The following is a 22,219-nucleotide window of genomic DNA, read 5'->3' as shown; positions in this document are numbered from 1 at the left end:
TTTAAAGTGAAAAGCTAAACATTCAGTGAGACAGGTTCTGACTGCATACCAAGAAGAAAGTTTCATGTGAGTTACATTTTGAGCAATATAGAGGAAATTATAGTGATAAAGTGAAATATTGACAAAAGATTGAGATAAAATTTATCACTTCAGTGCTGTTCTTCTGCTGTCTCACCATAGATCTTTCACAAACTGTTGTACTGCCAAACTATTTGTTACAATTTGCATTTTGGGCTGCTACAGTCTACCATTTCAAACAGCACATTCTCACTCAGAAGACCATGCTGTAACTCAGACAGAGCTTAGGAAGGTGCATGTCATCATCCAGATCTTAAACTGCAGGTCTTCCTATGGCTGGAACAGCAGTGTGTGGCCATATCTGTGTGTGCTGTAGTCTATGTACAATGTAACCAGCTGAAGGAGCTATGAGAGGAGGTGAGTAGATTGCGTAACAAAAGAAGACTGCACTTCACAGAGACTCTGTAAAGACAAAAAACCTGAACAGTATGTTGCAAGTGAGAAAGAATAGTAGGAGGATGTACTTGAACAAAAAGATGACTGAGATACCAAAGAGGAAAGTGTTTGGAAGCTTCTGACTTCTAGAATCAGGAGGGAGCCTACATCTTCAGATTTGAATTTATGAAATTGGTGTAGTGCCCTAATCACCAAAGAGGAGGGTCAGGGTCCATGATCTCCTCCTCCTTCCCAGTGGAGGGGAAATGTCTGGATTGGATCACAGATTTGCAGCATCATAGAATGGCTTGGGTTGGAAGGGACCTTAAAGATCACCTTATTCTAACCCCCTTGCTGGGCAGATCTGCTAACCACTAAATCGGACACTAGATCAGGTTGCTCAGGACCCCATTTAACCTGGCCTTGAACACATATAAGAATTGCGCATCCACTACTTCTCTGAGTATCCTGTTCCTCACAGTGAAAATATTCCCCCTAAAATCTAGTCTAATTGTCCCATCTTTTACTTTAAAATAATTCACCATTGTCCTGTCTGTGTAAAAATTCTGTCACCCACCTAATTATAAGATCTTTTAAGTACTGGAAGACTGCAATGAGGTCTCCCCTGAGCCTTCTCTAGGCTGAACAAGCCCAGCTTTCTCAATCTTTCTTCATAAGAGAAGTGCTTCAGCTCACTGATCTTCATGGTCCTTCTTTGGATCCATTTAATAGCTCCATGTCTTTCTTGTACTGGGGGCTCCAGATCTGGTCACAGTACACTGAGTTGGGGTCCAGGCTGCAAGTGTACACTGTTGACTCATCTTAAGTTTTTTGACCACCAGAACTCCCAAGTCCTTCTTGTCTGGGCTGCTGTCAATGAGTTCTTCTCCCAGTCTGAACACATATCAGAGATTTCTGAGATTACCCCAAACCAAATGCAAAAACTCATAGTTGGCCTTGTGGGACCTTTTTAGGTTTACATGAGCACAGTTTTCAGGTTTGTCCAGGTCTCTCTTGATGGAGAATCTGCCTTTGTCTTATCAACCATACCACTAAGCATGGTGTCATTAGCAAGTTTGCTGAGGGTTCACTAGATGCTATTGTCTATGACACTGTTAAAGAGCATTGGTCCCAGGATAGACCTCCAATGGACACCACATCAAAGTGAAAGAATGAAATGTTCCAGATTAATAAGGGAGAAGGTGTGGGAAAATTCCAGGAAAGAGTTCTACTTTTTTGAGAAATTTTAGGTTTTTCAGATTATGCACATGCAATACACACCAATTCTGTTTTACATGCAAGTGTGAAACTTAAATAATTGTTACCGTGATCCTTAAAATAAAATGAAGTAAATAAGATTAGAAGCTCAATTAATATATTTTGTTTTTATGAAAGGATGACTTTTAAATAGCTCTCTCAACAACTTGTGATAGGACCACATTAGAAACTGTATTCCTACTTTCACTATCATTCTGAGGACCATCTATTTCATTACATTAACACATCCAAACTTTTATGCTTTTTATTTTGGTTCATTTATTTGTTATTTTGTAGTTCATTTTACATAGATTTGCTGACACCAAATTCACCTCCCCGTAGTAGAACATGATGAATGATATTTACCCAAGTAAGCAGATCTCAAAGAGAACTCACAGAACTCAAATATAAACATCAATATCCTATCTGTTTAAACCAGCCTTTGTAGAAAAATGAAAATTGTCACATGTAATAGCACATTTGAGAAAAAGAACTTTAGTTATTGAGAGGAAACTACAGCAAGACAATTTTCCTATGTAATGAAAGATGGAATTATTAGATATTAATGTATTTATAATATAAGAAGAAAACAACTTCAAATCCTTTTTATTATAAAATTCTAAGCTCAAAATTAAATAGGAACATTCATAGCAGTCAAGTAGCCCATTGTTCTGTCATCTATTCTGCAGGGCATTCAAGTTTCATTTCTAATGTCTTTTAAATGAAAGACTATGAAAGAAATAAAGAAAAGAACAGGTCCTATAAAAGTTTAACAATGAACAACAAGATAGGAAATAAAGGTTATGAAGTGAAAATTTTCACTGTCTATGGAATTTACCATCTTAATCACCAGAAAACTACACCATTCAGTGTATTAGTAAATGACCTGGAAAACAGTAGCATGCAGTTTTTCAGTATATAAACACAGAGGTTTTAAAAAAATATCCCACAGTACTACAAAGAGCACGATGAAAAGGAAATCCACTGCTGATAAATGCAAAGAAGTTAATACTTGAAAATGTTTTAACAAGATATATCACTGATCATCAAATGAATTATAATTTTATAAAAGAGGTAAAGTAATTAATTATGTTTCTGAATTAAAATGAAATAGGAAGGATGTGAAGGCTTTCCTTCAGACTAAGCATAATTTAATTGTGAAATTTGCCAGAGTGCATACATGTGAAAGATATTACACAATTTAAACAAGATCAGAAGCAGTCAAATTCCTAACAAAGGATAGATTTATTAGTGGCAATCAAGAACAATAAACGTAATCTACATCTGAAAAAGTTCTCATTCCAAGGTGTAATGACAGAGAGAATACTATTCTTCACTTACTGTTATATTGCTTTTCCTAAGTATATGCTAATAAATTTTTGTAACTTGTGACTGCTTTTTTAGCTGTTTTCTACTATAGGAGTAATAATATAATTTATGTTTTCACTGTCAGGATGAACTAGGCTTCACAAAATGAACATGACTGGTATTTTTGTGTTTGTTATTAATATTAATAGCATTTTGTCCTTTCTGAGCTTGAAGATTAGAATTTAAAACTAGTATTAAAGGAAATTCAAAAAGTGTAATGCAGCATGCTTTTAATCATTTTTAAAGTTCAAAACTAGTTGTTATTTTTTTCATTACCTTTTCATTAAACAGTAACAGAATGTTTTGTTATTTGTTGTTTGGTTTTTTTTTATAATCTTAGTCTCAGACTATCCACTGTGTCAATGAAAGTGGTTTTCATTCCAGATTTGCATAAATTACTTTCCTGTATCTATGTTGATAATTTATTTCAATATTAATCATACCCTGCTTTAAGTACACCATGGACTCCACTGAAACACAAAAAATTTCTTCTGCTAAAGTTGTCCAGAATGAACTAATAAACAGCATACTTACAGTTTATCTGTTTACATCGACAGGAAGCAAATGTTATACCCTTTAACTAGAAACAAAACAAAATTGATTTGCATAGCACACAATTCTTATGCAAACTAAATTTTGAATTAAAAATTTCAACGAATTTCCAATCTACACAGTCATGTAGGAAAATCCAAAGGTACTGAGCCCAATTCCCAATAACTTATAAAATTCTAACTCTGACTTCTGTTCTACATGCCTCATTTTGTTTAAATGAAGAATGAAATCTGTTACAATGCACAGCTCTGCTGAAAAGGACTTTGGGGGTAACAAGCATAGCTTCACCAAGAAAAAGTCCCGTCTGACCTATGACTGTGTCAGTGGGCATAGAAAGAGCCACGGATGTCATCTATATGGACTTCAGTAAGGTCTTTGTCCTGGTTTCCCATGACACCCTTCTCTCCAAATTAGAAAGTTATGTATTTGATAGGTGTACTGTTCAGTGGATGAGGAACTAGTTGTGAGACTGTACACAGAGAGTGGTGGTCCATAACTCAGTGCCCAGATAGAGATCAGTAAGATAGATATCAGTGAGATAAAAGATCAGAGAGGTGTCACTACTGGGCCCAATGCTCTTTAGTATCCTCATCAACAAAATTGAGAGTGGGATCAAATGCACTCTCAACATGCCTGAGAGGTGAAATGCCATATAGAGAAATACCTAGACAGTACTGTGCAGCAGGCCCAGGAGAACCTCATGAAGTTCAATAAAGCCTTGCACCTGAATTGCAACAACCTTCACTATTGGTACAAGCTGGGGCATGAAAAGATTAAACCCTCCTGGAAAGATCTTACTTAGAAGTACTGGTGAATGGCAAGCTGGACATGAGCCAGCATTGTGCCCTCGCAGTCCAGAAAGCCAACCGTATCCTGGGCTACATGAAAAGAAGCATGGTCAGCAGGGCAAATGAAGGTGCCCTTACTCTGAGCTGGTGAGACCTCACCTGAATTCAGATGTGGAGTCCTTAGTACAGGAAAAAACTGCTGGAGCCTGTCAAGAGGACAGCCACACAAATGATTGAAGGGATGGAACAATTTTCCTATGAGGACAGGCTGAGAAAGTGACAATTATTTCGAACTAAAACAGAAGAGAATTATATTAGATACAAAGTTTTTTAGAATGAAAATAGTTGTCACAGGTTACCCTAGAATCTACCGGCACCCATGACAGGGGTATAGACAGCCTGCAGGGCCGCTATCCCAAAAGGAAAAGAAAACAGGGAAAGAGAAAATAAATACAGCAGCAATGATCTAAGGAGGCACACTATTTTACTAAATACTATATTGGAATACAGAATAACACAATATAATGCAATATAATTGGAATTAAGGCTAACAAATCAAGTAAAATAAGAGAGAGTGAGTCCCGAAACCGAGAGGCCTACTGTAACTCTAGGCGAAACGGCTGCAACGCTCCCACACGGCTCTCCCCCTGGCTGGCAGGATCCAAGAGAGCGAGTCCAGCACTGAAGTGAGATTATATAGTCCTGGTCATATGACTGACCGTGGTGCTCCCTGGGACATGTAGTCTTCTTTCTGTGAGCAGCAGATTCGTCAAAATTATCTATGCTTAACATGATGTTATGATGTGGAATACTGATAGCAAAATTACAAAATTGCAAAACCATGACATTCCACCCCTTATTCTACATCATTACATTATGCTTATTACACACACACACACACACATATATAGTTGTGAGTAATCAGCAACCTTATTTTCTTAACAACTTATATCTATTTCATGCAAATCCATAAGCTGAAAATAAAACTCCGTAACTTAACACACTATTATTTACTAACTCGAGAAAATGGCAAAACTGCCGGAAAGAGGAACATGATAACGGTGGAGGGAGAAAAAGGGGAAAGGCAGCACTAGTGGGGCCTCCCCCACATCAAAGTGCACTCATCCTTTCCCTAAGCTACAGGGCTGCTGCACGGAGGACTTCTCGGGACTGTCCTCCTCTGTCTCCATCAATCTGGATGTCAGGCAGGAGCCCAGAGCATAAGCAGAGGGGAGAAGCAGACCAGCATCACTGCTGGTGGTATGGCCATCCTCCAAGTCATCTGTTCCCTTCAGTGGAACAGAAGCATCAAGGAGAGGCTCATCAAGAAACTCCCCAGCAAGTGATCATAGTATCACAGTATTGTGCGAGTTGGAAGGGACCTTAGAGATCACTGAGTCCAACTCCCGGGATTCAAGACTTCTGTGTAGCAGAGCGGCACTTCTACCACTTGCGCCACAGGGAATTTGAACCCGGACCTCCGGCGTTGCAAGTAGCACTTCTACCACCGCACCACCGGGGCACACGATTGTGCCAGCAGCTTCACATCCTGGCCTGGAGAGTTCAGCTCCAAACCCTCGTAAGGGAACAGTGAACTCAGGCCTCGTGGCTGCGGGATGACCCCCCTCTCACTGCGGGGTGGCTCACTTGGCACATCCACACCATCCTCACCATGGGCTTCTGCTTCATGCCCAGGTGACAGGGATAGGAGTGGAACTGCTGGGGCAGTGTCTGGAGTACCATGCCTCCATAGAACTTGCTTCTCCAGCCCTAATATGGTATTTCGGGCGATAGCATGGGGTACTGGTACTGCGTATGTTTCGAGCTACCCAGTGGTTGCCTCCACCATGGTGAGCACATAACGCTTACCATTGCGAGATCATGGCAAGGTGATATAATCAATCTACCATGCCTCCCCATATTTATATTTTTGCCATCGCCCTTCCCCCCAAAAAGTTTTCATCCTCTTGGCTTGTTTAATTATGGCGCATATTTCACAGTCATGAATGACCTGAGCAATAGCATCCATAGTTAAGTCCACCCCTCGGTCTCTGGCCCACTTATATGTTGCATCTCTTGTTTGATGGCCCGAGGTCTCATGGGCCCATCGAGCTAGGAATAATTCAATCTTATTCTGCCAGTCTAAGTCTATTTGAGCCACCTCAGTTTTGGCAGCTCGATCAACCTGATGGTTATTTTGATGTTCTTCAGTAGCCTTACTCTTAGGCATGTGAGCATCTACATGGCGCACCTTTACAACAATGTTTCTTATTTGGGCAGCAATGTTTTTCCACAGTTCAGCAGCCCAAATAGGTTTACCTCTTCGTTGCCAGTTGTCTTGTTCCCACTGCTGCAACCACCTCCATAATGCATCTTCCACCATCCATGAGTCAGTATAAAGATAAAGCATTGGCCACCTCTCCCGTTCAGCCACATCTAAGGCCAGCCCCTCATGCCGGATGGCCGGGCCTCCAGCGGGCTGGATGGGGGGCAGCATGACCTCCTGCCCCGTGGCCATAGCAGCGGGCGCCTGCTCAGCCCGGAAGTGCACCAACCCCTTCCAGATACAGAACAGACCCACCGGGGGAGCCGAGACCGGTGTTGTCCGCTTGGGGTTGCGCTGCTCCGCTACAGGCTGCCTCACCTGGGCTCGGGATGGAGCCTTGCTCTGACCGGAGGTTGTTACACTCAGACTGGAGGGCGTCGTGCTCAGACTGGAGGGCGTTGCGCTTGGACTGGAGAGTGTCATGTCCAGAATGGAGAGTGTCACACTCGGACTGGAGAGTGTCACGCTCGGACTGGAGAGTGTCACGCTCGGACCGAAGGGCATCTCGCTCAGACCGAAGGGCGTCTCGCTCAGACTGGGGTGTGTCTTGCCTGGACCAGAGGGCATCAAGTTCGGACCGGAGGGTGTCATGCTGATATAGGAGGTCATTTCTCTCAGCTCTGAGACTCTCCATCTCAGTTCTGAGACTCTCTATCTCAGCTTCAGAAACTTTTTCCCTCTCTGCCTTTTCAGCTCTGAGACTCTCTCTCTCAGCTTCAAAATTGAATAAGGCCCAATAGGCATTAGCCAGGCCCCAAATCATTTGTGCCTCCTGAGATCTGCCTGTGCCGCAACATTCCTGCCTCAAATATGCGATCAAGCTCTCAGGATTCTTCAAGTGTTCAGGAGTAAAGCTCCATGACACTGAAGATGTCTGCCTTTTTAAAGTCTCCTCAAAGCCTCTCCACACTCCCTGCCACTCAGTATTCTCTGGTTCTGGGGAAGACTTCCTCAGAATGTTATAAATCCAGATACTGAGTGAGATTAATAAAATAACCAACAGTATGTTCAGGGAAATTAACAGTGTGGTCAAATGGGCATTCAAAAACTGCATTAAGGATTCAGGGAAGGGACAAGGAGCATGCAGTCCCCTGAAAAGCAGTTTTACAAGCAGTTTTAACAGAGCACACATTTTTTTTTCCTCTCTTCAATAACAAGATAGCAGAGCTAAAAGTTTACAAAATATTCCGGGGTATTGGCAGTCCGCCTGGACTTTCAAGGTCAAGCTCCCAGGTGCAGAAACGTAAACTTTAGATAGCTCCTTAACGAAAAAAAAAACTCGTAGCTCTGTAAAAGCTAAAGGAACAGCAGGGAAAACAGCAGCTTTTGCAGTTTTTCCCCACTTTTGCCCCTTTTTGCCCAAATTTCTTGGCAATTTGCCCGCATTCTCCACCAATTATGTCATGGGTTACCCTAGAATCTACCGGCACCCATGACAGGGGTATAGACAGCCTGCAGGGCCGCTATCCCAAAAGGAAAAGAAAACAGGGAAAGAGAAAATAAATACAGCAGCAATGATCTAAGGAGGCACACTATTTTACTAAATACTATATTGGAATACAGAATAACACAATATAATGCAATATAATTGGAATTAAGGCTAACAAATCAAGTAAAATAAGAGAGAGTGAGTCCCGAAACCGAGAGGCCTACTGTAACTCTAGGCGAAACGGCTGCAACGCTCCCACACGGCTCTCCCCCTGGCTGGCAGGATCCAAGAGAGCGAGTCCAGCACTGAAGTGAGATTATATAGTCCTGGTCATATGACTGACCGTGGTGCTCCCTGGGACATGTAGTCTTCTTTCTGTGAGCAGCAGATTCGTCAAAATTATCTATGCTTAACATGATGTTATGATGTGGAATACTGATAGCAAAATTACAAAATTGCAAAACCATGACAATAGTGAGGTGCTGGAAGGGGTTACCCAAAAATGTTGTGGATACTCTGTTCCAGTAAACAGGGTTTACTGTCTGAGCAACCTGATATATATGTGAATGTTCAAGTTCATTGCAGAGAAGGTGGACAAGTTGATCTTTTTTACATCCTTTCCAGCTCAAATGATTCTGTGATTCTATAAATTCTCTATTTTATTCACAATAATTTTGTGAATAAAAGATGCTATTAGTGCTGTAAAAAGTAAGATTACACTGACATAAGTCATTGAAATATTACAAGGGATTAGAATAATAGAATCAATCATAGAGTACCCTAAAACTGAAAGAAATCACAAGAATCATTGAGTCCAACTCCTGAATTCACACAGGAATCTAAAAATTAAACCATTTATCTGAGGGTGCTAATTACAGACAAATTATTTTTCCAATATCCTAGAGAACTGGAAATAAAGTATTAATCATTCAGCTGACAAAGGTTAAGATAGCATATGCAGCTTCATCTTTCTACTGTGAAGGTTTTCCATTTTTCTCTTGTTCTCATAGATTTTCTTTCTTTCATATTTTTCTTCATGTTTTGCAAATTAAGGAAGATTTCCTGTATCAGATATTACAAAGAAAACAAAAAAATATTCTATTGGTCCAGTTTGCTATATGGAAGTGACAATGCTATTCAAGGGAGCCTAACTGAATTACCCAATTGTAATATCATAATATGGAAAAATACTTGCTTTTCTAGCAAGTGGGAGACTACCACTGCTATTAACTACAAGATAATTCAATTTATATATTACTTGGAGAATAAATAGTTCCATATTGGCAAGACTACCAGAATTTTTCTTTAACAATTTTATTGGAAAATGAAGAAAAGTTCTTCTCAAGAAATTGAATATAAATAGGATGCTGCATGCATATGATAGGAAAGAATAACAAAATATCAATGAAGCTTTAAAAAATAAAAATTGAAATTATGAGAATCTTTCAGTGAGACTAATATTTAAATTAATGTAAAGAACAGAACTGAACAGTAAATGAACTTGTTCTGTTTATTTACTCTTCCATTTTCTGTTAATATTTTCTCAAGTGCTGAAAGTCAGGAAAACTGAAATATAAACCAAAACAAACAAACAAACAAAAAACCCTACAACTGTGAATATCTTACCTGAAATAAGGTACTTTATAATTTAAGGCTTCAGCTAAAGAAGAAAACAGATATGCTGGGGTAGGTAACCACCAAGAAATTAGCAATCAATCCATATTAAAATAATAAATTCATATCTTCATATCCAACATGTCATACAACTTTTCTTTCATGATTTAGGCATGAATATCTCCTGAACATCATAATAGTGTCTTCATTTAAAGTGAGCTTGCAAAAATGAATTTCTTCATCTTGGAATGCCTCTCAAAGTTTGAGTTACGTGGTGTCTCCAAGCAGATATGATATTTACTACTTTACTTCCATTTCATTTTTATCTACAATTTGTTGATTCATGAGGGTCAAAAGCCCTACATCTAGTATTAAATAAATAAATAAATTTCACAGGAGAGAAAGTCAAATAATATTTAAAGAAATTTAATATTCTACTCCTTCCATCTTTTGGAAGACGGATCAGTCTCTATGTGAGAGTAATATTAATAATAATTTTTGAAAAGTAGATGTCCTCAATTATTCAGTGTAAGTTGAATGTAAAAACAAAACTCTTATTAGTATGCACCCTTGCATGTCTTTGTCCCTCCGTACATTGCCCATAATAATATACTTTCTCTTCTACTTATCTCAAAGAACTACTCCCTTAACATCTCCAGAGACTTTATAATAGCAATGCATTTAGCTCAAAAGCACCTGGATTTGGTGCGTTTCTGAAAGGCTGAGGAGAATTTTTATTTCCCCTTAGGTATTTTTTGTCTTAAACAAAAGAGGAATATTAAATTAAACATTTGAATGTTATGAGCATTCAAAAATATCACTTCTAGAAAACTGTTACCATATATATGCAATTTGAAAAACTTCTTTATCGCAATACTTTTTATTTTAGATAATTGTGGTGTTAGTAAAGACAATTAATAATGCTATATTTCTGAACAAAACCATACAGTGTTCCTATTCCTGTCTTTTGTTCAAAGATTTTCCTATATAAAATGTGAAAACGATCTGAAAGAACAGAACCACAGCTTTCAGTTGTACATGGTCTCAAATCTATTAACTAAGCAAGACTTGTATAGAGGATAGTTAGTGAACTCTCTTCCAAGCTTCTAAGCTACAATGAACACACATTCCAAACCTGTAAGGCATAAAGCAGCAATCTCCTATTTAGACCTGTCGTGGATCCAGAGTATCCCTGTATGTAGAGACAACTGGCACTAGTTACATGTGCCATAATCAAACCCTCAAATGAACTGCACATATATAAAGTTGTTAACAGTTACATGACAACTTTGGTCATCTGTACATCTTTCTTCTTATCACTGAGTACTGAAGTATCCATAACAGGAAGAGCTGCATAGACATATTTTGGGTTTTGTTTTTCCTGATCAGTGATTTCAGGGATAGTCCTTTGCAGTTAAACAAAGTTTGCAAAGTTATGACTGATCATGGTCAAAATTCAGTACACAAGGCTTGCGTGAGAAATTAGCAATGATGAGAATCCAGCAAATATGTCAAAAAGGGATTAAGGGACCAAAGCTTCTTTCACATAAGAAGAAGCTGTAAGACCAGAGAGAGTTCAGCCTGAAATAGAGCAAGCTCAGGAGAACAAAGAAGAGGGAGCCAGATTCTTCTCACTGGTGCCAAAAAGCATCATACACGATGATGAAATGGATGCTATTCTTCCTGAACATAAAAGAAAGGTTGTTCACTCTCAGAGCAGTTGAACAGCAGAACGGGTTTTCCAGAGAGGCTGTGATGCATTCAAGTGTGGAGATACTCAAAACCAGACTGGATAAAATCCTGGGCAACCTGCTGTGTGTTAATATAACCTGATAAAGGCATGGTTCAGAGTCTCCAAAGATGTCTTATGACTTAACCATTCAATGATTCTATTCTCCACAGTCATCTCACAACTTTCATTTATTCTCTTTGCCTTTTCGTAAACCTAACAGATACATTAGTTTCACACCATGTGTGCCACCTCTAGTGAGTTCACACTAGTTAACACCTTGTACTACATTTTTAACTGTGTTAATTAAGGACTGTGAGTCTACACCAGGAAAGCTGCACAATCACATTTACATTTCTTATTGTAATTTCAAATAAGAAATAATCACTCAGGGTCACTAATTATTTGTTTTTAAATTCACAAATAACTCTCTTATCTAGGTTACCTGGAGATTTATAACAAATTATGTTTGGTTTTGTTTTATTTGTTTGCTTGTTTTCTGGACACACTGAAATACCATTGGAGATGTCTAAGAAGTCCAGGACTTAATTCAGGATGTCCTTGCTCAAACCTCACTGGTTTAAAATCATATAGGTTATACAAGTGTAATTACATGAGTTCAAGATGTGTCTTAGGACAGATAGGATGTGACATGAACACTGAAACATTCTTGATATTCCTTGTTACAATTGGTTTGTAGTAGTAGTAAAGTAATTAAGAGCTAGAATAAATTATCTTGTTTAGACCTTATTGTGACTTTATTTATCTAATAAAATCAATTTATCTAGAAGCATCGATTTTTGAAGGGCATGCAAAACCAAACCTGTTTGGGTTGTTCAACCATCTACTATCAGGAAACCTTAGAAAATAAAAGATTGTCTGAAGAACTGTGAATTGCATTATTTAAAAAATAAAATAAAATAAAATAAAATTAAATTAAAAAGGCCTCATTGCCACCTTCGCACACTACTTGATCACGTTCAGACAGTCATCATTTCGTATGCTCAGGTCCCTTTCCCAGTCACACTTCCCTAGGTGTAGGACTCAGAATTGTAGAATATCATGCAATTGGACTCAGCCTGTCAATATAGTCAATCCAGATTCATTTGTACTCTTTCTGTGCTCAAACACTTGTAGAAGTGCTGCTCTGCTACACAGAAGGCTCGAATCCCGGGAGTTGGACTCGATGATCTCTAAGGTCCCTTCCAACTCGCACGATACTGTGATACTGTGAACAGATAAACAGGCATACTGAACTCAGCGTTTTCCACAAACTTACTAAGCGTGTACTTGGTTCTTTAATGCAGATAATTGATCAAAATGTGAAAACAAAACTGATTTCTGATACCAAGATCCTTTCCTCATCCTTTCAGTCACCTTCTCAGTTGTTCTTCAATATCTTATGCCTCTTGACATCTCAAGCTGCTCCTAGATTTCATCTCCCCATTTTTGCTGTAGTCATTCTCAAGTCACTTATGCACAACTGGACATTCCCTACCTCTACCAGCCTCCTGGCTTCCTACATTTAAACAATAGATACTAGAGAGAGGAGGCAGAAAGACCCATTGGAGTTATCATTCAAAAGGCTAACAACAAATTAGACACTAATCACAACAGATTAGTGATAACAGACTATGACTATATCTGACAAACTCTAGGAAGTGAATATCCCATCAATTTTAATAACATAATTAAATTCTAGTACATCAATCTGTAGTTTGCAGTAGAAGGTAATGCCCAGCTATGAATGAGGGCTTAGAAACTGCACCATTCCCTGACATGTGTTGCACTAAGTCTGTCTGATAAGAAGAGCATGCTGTGCTCATAAAAATCTAAACCAGCAGTGATTCAATGTCATGTTGCCACTGCTGAAATATACCACCTACCATCTCACTTGCCTTATTTTGTCTCCATGAAAATTCAGCAAGTATTGATGAATGTTAATGGGAACTTCTTCATGAAGAGTATTGGCAAGAGACTGTGGAGGTGCAAATGCGCAACAGAAGGAAAAATATAACATGATAAGCATACTGTCCAATTTTTCAGAATGTCTCTTAGCTTTCATACTTATTTCACTATAATACTGTTATAATACTGCCCAATTAGATTGCCATAAATGTTTGATACACAGAAAGAAATTCTACCAGACCATCAACTATTGCTCCTATAAGACCACAAATTTCTTTGGTTTTGTGCCATATCTTTGAGTCCCATACAGATATCTTGGTTGCTCCTTTGATTTCAGCAGCTGAATCTAATCCTTGGTCTCCACAGATACCACCAAAATACAATAAAAGCTTTTATGCAGTAGCCTTCTACTTTAAATATGGAACAGGAACCCATCTGCTTCTAAATATGAAACGTGACAATGCTCATTAAACAAACAAACAAACAAAAACAGCCAACAAAAGTTTCCTTTCTACCACATGTAGTACAGAGGATAAAAGAAGCATTCCAGAAGCCTGAGAAAATCAGCATTGGATGAAAAAGAAATCTGGTATGCAGGATATGTTTATAAATTCCTCTGTATGCATTAAAGTACTAGCCCTTCTATTTCCTAGGATAGTAATCAAAAATAGAAATCAAGTAGCAACAATCTCTAGTTTTGCAAGAAAAGATTAGTATACAAATTTACAAGATGTAATCCCAGTTTGAAAACCCACAGATATAAAAATTCATCAGATGCAATCATAAACTCAGAGCTCACAAAAGCCACTCTGGATCAAGAACTCATTTACTGGAACATCATCACAGTTCCATAACTAGTGCTGTTAAGTTTTATGAAATTGGATGATCTCCAATCCACCTAGTGAGAGACATTTATAAGGAATTATCTTCATCCCTATGTTCACTGCAGTAGTTTCTTTACTATTACTTTCTTTCACTGGAAAACACTATAGGCAGAAAACAAACAAACAAACAACGAAAACATAAAAAAACATAACACAGGTATATTGCTTTTCAACTAAAAGGTTCTGTGTATTGGTGTTGAAAGAACTGGGCTATGAGTTCTCTTCATCACTATACCATTCTTTTATATTGCATTATCATAAATGTCTCAGAATTACTGAGAACAGACAATGGTGAAATGGTGGGAATACTACTTCTACTAATAACAATGGAAAAGAAAAAGCACATGTGCAGCATCTGCTAGTTTGCACAGCTACAACAGCGTCCTCACTACTGATTAAAAGAAACGTGCAGACTACAAGTAAGATGTTTTATCTTCAACTGCACTGCCACTGTAAGAACAGAACAAGCTTTCCTCCTGCACTTTGCACTGTTTATAATTTGCCTCCTCATCTGGAGGCTGAGATGTACTGTAGTTCCGTTTCTTCAAGTTTTTTTCTTTTGGAAAGACTTTTGGAAATCTGTGTTCTTTTAATTATTTTGTTCTTCACTGGGACAGTGAATTAAGTGAGTTGTCCAACTGAAGCAAGGAACAAAACTAATGTTAGCAAGAAGGGTGCTATCACTTGTACACTCAAAAACTGTATACCTTGCACTTGCACTCAGACTTTATTCCTGTGCTGTATGTTTTTGGATAGTTGTTTTTTGTTTGTTTGTTTATATATATATATATATATAAGGTAATTATTTTTAAATAGCTATTTTTAAAATGATTTATTTATTTATTTGTGTATTTATTTTAAATTATTCTAATGAGAATGTCTCATTCTATTCCAGGTGTACTTTTATGCCTTTGAGATCTGCATGGATGACTTGATTTGTAAGTGTGCCTGATGCTGGTAAGTTAAGAATTCAAATAATAATTCTCTTAACAAGTGGTTCCTACCCTCATATACCCTCTTGTTTTCTTCCAGTAAGTGTGCTAGGATCTTCAAGACTCAGTAATTGCAGCTGCTTCATGAAAATTCTGGCTTATGTCAGACAACCAGAGTAAATAAATTATTTGCATAAGATAGTGTTAACTGATGTGCTAAACATGAGAAATTACAGAAGAAAAGTAAGAAAGAAAAATAATTCAATTTTGATTATCATGTAACTCACCCAACAGCTAGGCAAGATGGTACAAAATATAAGACTGAAATACTGACTTCATGGGCTTTTCAGAATGTATAAGTATCAACAAAAGCTGAAAAGACAAACTTATCTGGAATAGACTGACTTGACATTACAATGTCGAGTACGCTTACACATAGAAATATGGATTTTTACATGCAGCTCAGACTAAGTCCAAGTTGTGTACTTGATAAACTGCAGGGAAAAGTTGTGAGTTTAGCTTCTTCTACCTATAAATATATAACAGTAATGAAGTAGCTTTTACTATACTGCCTCATCAAGGATTAAGTGGGATATATAATTCTGAATTTCCCAGTACTTGTAAAATTCCTTAGTATCTCTGAATGCTTTGCTGATTTGCTTTCATGATGAAACTGCATTGAAGGACTATTTATTGTCTCTGAGATCTGTGCTGTTTCTTCTCCTTCTGCTCTTCAAACCTTGCCAGGCCGATTAATATTATTTATCTCTAAGAAGGGTAATTCGTCTTAAGTAAATGTGGTTTTAAGGCAGCTCCCAGCATAACAATTATTTGAGAATACCAGTATGATTCCATTGTATAATGGATAAGTGAAGACTTTGCTCTACTTATCAGAAACAAAAACTTCAGAACACATTATGTAAAACATCAGTAGTACTTTAAGATTTTGCTTCTTTCCTCCTTTAGTTTTCCTATCTTTTTTTTTTATGGCTCCTTGACAAAGCTACAATGAATATATATATATATATATATATATATATATAAATAATAATTATACATATATATTATTATTATTATTATTTCATAAGGAATATTATAATTTCTGTTCACACTGTAAACCAAATCACTATTTATTTAAGTAACTGACTGAAGAATGGGAACCTGAGGAGCTCACATGACACATAGCAACAGATAATCATTTTCACACAGATGCTCTCAACTCACTGACCTGGATTTTCAACAGATGTTGCCTGGATCTTCTAGACCTACTCTGAAAAGGGTATTAATTAATAATTCATTATAGTCTTTCTTCTTTCATCAGCTGTTTAGGTAATATTAAGAAACTCCACAGTAGTTTTTTCTTGTAATAATATCTTACATAAGTAAAAGTACAAAGAAATGCATATCTACTCTACTCCAGGTCTATAAGGTAAATTCTTTCTCTAATGATAACTGACCTTATCTCCTGTTAATACTGATAAAAAAATGAGCATGCCTAGTGCTAACATATGATTATTCTACTGAAAATGGAATAAAACAGAAAATTGATTTTCTTAATTACTTTGATAAAATAAATTTTAAAATAATAGGTAGGAGGTGAAGATAAAATAGCTTTCCTATATGTGCATACCACTACATCTGTTGTAATTAGTTTTATGTCTTAGTCATGTAAATCTGTAAAAGTTTTATGTTTATAGTTTGTACAGGAGGTTGTATGTATCTCATGTTATACAATCCAAATTACTATGCAATCATTCTAACACATGTAAAGCTGAACTAAGCCTGAAAACCATATTAATTTACATGTAGAAACTACCTGAGTCTCACTTTCCTCAATTAGGCTATTTATTAAAATTCACACTGGTTCAGAAATCTTGGAAAGTATTCCACATTAATCAAGGGATATCTATATTTAAGAGCAGTTTCTTATAACCTCAGTCATTGGCAAAAATCAGAATATAACATTCATTGTCTATTTCTGTAGTTCCAAAGATGATTCAGAGTAATTCATTGTTGTGACCTTTTGCAAATTTGTAAGTTTTAAGCACAATTACTTAAATTTAAAAAATCCTGTGATTTCCTAAATTTTGCCACTAAACTATCAGGTAAGTAGATGATAACATTAGCTCTATAGCAAATGAATTTAGTGTTCAGAAGCAATGGTATTAACATTGTATTTTACCTCTGAAAAGCTATATAAAGATGCAGAAATACATGGTTTATAGCTTGCTCATGAGAGGGGTGAAGGGGCAGCATTGAGCTCTGCTCTCTAGTGACTGCAATACACCTACTGGAACTGTCTGAAGTTGAATTGGGGAATTCAGGTTAGATGACAGGAAAAGCTTTCTTTGTTTAGGTAGTGAGATTTATGAGGATATCTGGTATGAATGGATAATGAAAATAGATTAAAAGTAAATTTTAAACTTCCTCTGAAGCCCACTTTTTCAAACTTAAGACCAAAACTTAGAAGACTGATGCAAATAAGGAAAAGACAGATTAAATACACTGTAGAGCTAGGAGCTTTGAATTGCTGTGTGTGTGTGAGGTTCATTTTTTCTTTTTATTTTTTATTTTTTATTCTTTTTTTCTTTTATTTTGGGGGGGGGGGGGGGGGGGGGGGATGGGGATTAGGGGTGTAAGGAAAGGAAGGGTTTGTTTCGTTTTCTCATTTTTTTATTTTGAAAAATGGTGTGATGAAAGTGTTAGCCTTAACTGGCCTGAACTATAATTCAACACTGGATGTGAATATCGTGTATGCAGTGCTTTCATAGATTTCATAGATGCACAGTACATTTTTTAATGTGATGTATATATATATATATTTAATTGTTGAGCACTTATATATAACATTAGTTATTTAGTTCTGAGATGATACTGAAGAAAATAATTTTATAGATGCCTTATGTATACAATGCACTTAAGCAAAGGGCATATAACAGACTTTATAGTTCCTAATTAAGATAGCGATGTAAGTGAGTGAAAAAGTTTCTCTCCATCATGGGACATTTTTAAAATAATGATGAAAATATTTGAATAATCTTTTAAATACTTCCCAAGAGTCATGATTATCTGCATCTACCTTTTTATACTTTTAATAGCGCCAGAATGACAATTATTCTATTTTTTTTTAGAAAACAATTTTTTTAGAAAACATGGAAGAATTAAAATGGCTGTCAGCATCAGGACATTTCATGAATTCTCACATATGAAATCGTATTCCAAAACATGAACCTATTTACAATAATTCTTTTAACAAAAGCAAGATCGTTACTCTTCCTGATTTCTGTGCAGGTGTTTATAATCTAGACCAAATTCCAGTTTCTTACCAGTGCTCAAAGAATGGAAGAGGGGGGAAAAAAAGGAAAATCAGCACACAGGAGAAGTGTTTGTGTCAAAAATATTGCTAGAAGATATGAACCGAATAATCAGTAGTGAGTATTCACAGTCGTTAGTCATAATCTGTAACAACAGGGAGAATTATTTATCAGACACTGAAAAGGTTGTTGTTTTTTTTTGTTTTTTTGTTTTATTTTGTTTTGTTTTGTTTTTTAATTATGAACCATTGAAATATTTCATATTTCAGTATGTGCCTTTACATTATCTTCAGTTTGCAAGAATAGTTATATTACTGTAAAGATTAATGCATGCCATGGATGTTTTACATTCATTACAAATGAAGATAAATTAGTTTTATTTTTAGGAAATAGACCACATTATTTTTGCAGACTGTTTTTAACTCTTACATGCATACATGCTTACAGCACTCATGGTAGTCACTGTAATATATTTCACATTTGTAAGTATAAGAAAATACTTATCACATCATGTCATAAGGCAAAGCAAATAAATGGTTGCTCAAGTAAAGTAAGCCCCTAAGAGGTGTTGGACTGTATCTAGCTAATTAGACTGTCAGCTGCTTGAATACTGTTTTATGCAAACAGTAATTTGTTTCTGACAAGTGCAACTGTCATCCTCATGATTTCAAATAGGCTAATTGTACTTAGATATCTTTGTTGTTACTCTTTCTGGCTTTTGTATGTTCCACTATGAATCAAGATACCCATTTGTAACAGACAAGTATCCTTGGGCATGTCCTACTACTTTCCAAACACATTTCATGTTCTTGCAGGAGCAAGTAATATAAACTGGCTTTCTCACATCAGATAAATGACTGTAGCAGTGAGGGTCATCCTCAAATACCAGCTTTCTGATCCATAGAATTATGGTCATGATATGTGCTGGAAGTGGGAGAAAAGAGGGAATGCAAAGTGACTAGTCAGTGAACTAATTCATCATCATAGGTAAAATGAACAGAGAGCATGATGACATGAAAGAGAAGTTTTTCATATACTTTTGCTCACAGAATGAAACATATGTGAGAAATATCATCAGATTTTTCTACCCAACACTGCAGTCCAAATTTTATCATGTTATTATAATCTTGATTTTAATCAGTCAAGCATATAGAATGGAGCAGGGTAGGAAGTAGCATTTTTACAAGTACATTTAGTTCTCAGACTCATCAAAGACCACAAATAAAATATGATTATATGATTATTGCATAATGTCACCAAGGGGCCAGTTTAATTTCTGTGGGTAATTTCACTGTCAGTTTTGGTGCCCTAATATTTTTTTGTATTTTTTAAATACTCTTTTCTGTTGCGTAATATATGCCTACTTGTAATATATTCCAACAATTACTTCAGGGGGATATGCTTTGTTCTTGATTGATTGGTTGGTTTGTTTTGTTATTTTTTTAAAGTGTTTTTTCCCATTTTTAAGAACTCCTACACTTGAATCTGCTACAGTAGAAATATTAATTCTCTGGAAATTGTTCTTTCTGTTTGCTTGGAGACAGAGACATGGGCATTATTTTTTCCCTAGGACTTTTTTTTGTTGTTTTTTTTTTTTTCTCTTTTCCCATTATTGTCTGACTTGAACATGCTTTTGCTCCTCTAAGCTTCTGTAACAATAAGCCTAGAGGCTTGCTGTAGAACACTTTAGCCTCTGGATCTGACCTTGCACACATGGGATGAATTTCTTATAAGAACTCTCTCTTCTAACAGGAATAGTCAGCCAGGTGTAGATTTATAACTGATGCTGAAAAAAAAAGCATCTGCAGTTTAATTTTTTTCTTGACTATTCAAGCTTCTGTGTTTATCTCAATGAGTTTTAATGTCAGGGGAGAGACTAAAAGTCTTAACATTTGTGCACTTGAAAAAAGTAAGAAAAACAAAAACTGCTTTATTTATTTAGGAAAATTGTATTTCTTTTTAATTTTATATTCATGATATGAAAGCATATAATTTACATGCAGTCAGACAAATTGTTATATACTTGCTACCTTAAAGTATTTTAAACTCTCATTGTATAATCTGTTCACTATGTAAAATAAGCAATATTTTGGATGAGTTCTGGAGAATAGTGTCCACGTAAATAAAACAGAATAAGCTTTAGTCTGTGAGAAGGTGTCAGAGCTCAGATTTTGTGCTTAAGGCTCTTTCTCACAAACCAAGGTGACCTTACTTAAACTGCATCTGGGAGGCAATGTACAGCCTTTCCTGATCCCTGAAGCTTATCCATGTGCTGGAAGAATGTGAGGTGGCACAGAGATAAACTCTGCTTCTCGTCAGTTAACGAATACACAGAAACAGATCCATGCTTGATCTTAATGTTCTGACTTTTCTACGTTTTCCAGCCTGAGTATCACTCATCTGTAAACAGAAACATGTATGTAAAGAGAAGCTATGTAAGGGCAGCTTATGGCAGAGTACTTTCCCATATTCAATTTTTCAGCATGTAAGGAGAAGAAAAAAAGACTGTACATTTTGAGCAGGTTCACAGCTGCAGATTGGAAGCCTCTATATATACTTTAGTGACTCCCTCTGGAATTTAAAGGGTTTTCTTTTCTTCTAGGGAAACATCATTGTATGCCACGGGGGATTAGAAAACAATATTTTTACTGAAGTCCACATGGAGATTTGGTCACAGTCTTTCTCTTTACTGTTTTACAAATGTATCGTAAAAATAGTCTGTAGCACAATGTTGTCTTTGGTTTCTAGGATTATTGCAGTACATGGCAGCTGTTTACTCAAAATCAGGAGTATTACTAAGAAGTTTTTCATTTTTTAAAGGAATATTTCCAGCCTTGATGTTTCAGTGGTCATCAATAGCTTACAAAAGAGTGGTGTATCTTTCTGATGCAGTGAGCAGATCCTCTGGACAGTGCACTTGGTGTTCTATAATAATATAAGGAGAGAGAATCAGAGAATCACATAACAATGAAGAATTTTAACTGAAGTTCAAAGCCCTAAAATTTAAAAAAAAAAAAAAAAAAAAAAAAGTCTTGCTCTGTGGTGTAATCAAGGAATCATAGAATGGCTTGGGTTGGAAGGGATCAAACAGATCATCAGACACACACCACCTGCTGTGGGAAGGATTGCCATGAGCAGGACTGTTAGGTAGGAAGATCTGAATTTATTTTTTCGCTGTGTAATTTCACAGTTAAAGTGCGTAACATAGTCCCAAGTTTACCTTCTTCTCTTCCTCAGATGACTGAGATGATAAGAAAAACTAGTACTGAGGCTGTTTCTAAGACTGATAGAAAGTAAAACATACACAATGACAATAAGAAAGGAATGTTCTGAAGAGTGCCAGGTAAGATGTTTCACTCAGAATAAAATCTCCACTGTTAAACATTAAGTCCTTAATGGCAAAAAATCCTACGTGAATGTTTTAGTATCACAGCCTACTGGGTATAAAACCAGTGTTTTCTTCAGTATTGTGTGTTATGTTTTATGCGTTGTTATATGTTCAAATCTTTTTCATTTTTTATTTCCTCCCTCCATGCCCCCCCAAAATGACCTTCTATAACATCTCCTCTAGACAAGATTTAGACAGCTGTAGGCTGTTCACTGTACAGAGACTTATGAAGGCAGCCAGTACTATTAAACTGAAAAATTTAAAATCAACATTTCTG

Source organism: Excalfactoria chinensis, chromosome 1 (genome assembly GCF_039878825.1).
Source record: "Excalfactoria chinensis isolate bCotChi1 chromosome 1, bCotChi1.hap2, whole genome shotgun sequence".
In the NCBI taxonomy this organism is placed as follows: domain Eukaryota; kingdom Metazoa; phylum Chordata; class Aves; order Galliformes; family Phasianidae; genus Excalfactoria; species Excalfactoria chinensis.
This window is presented reverse-complemented; position numbering follows the sequence as displayed.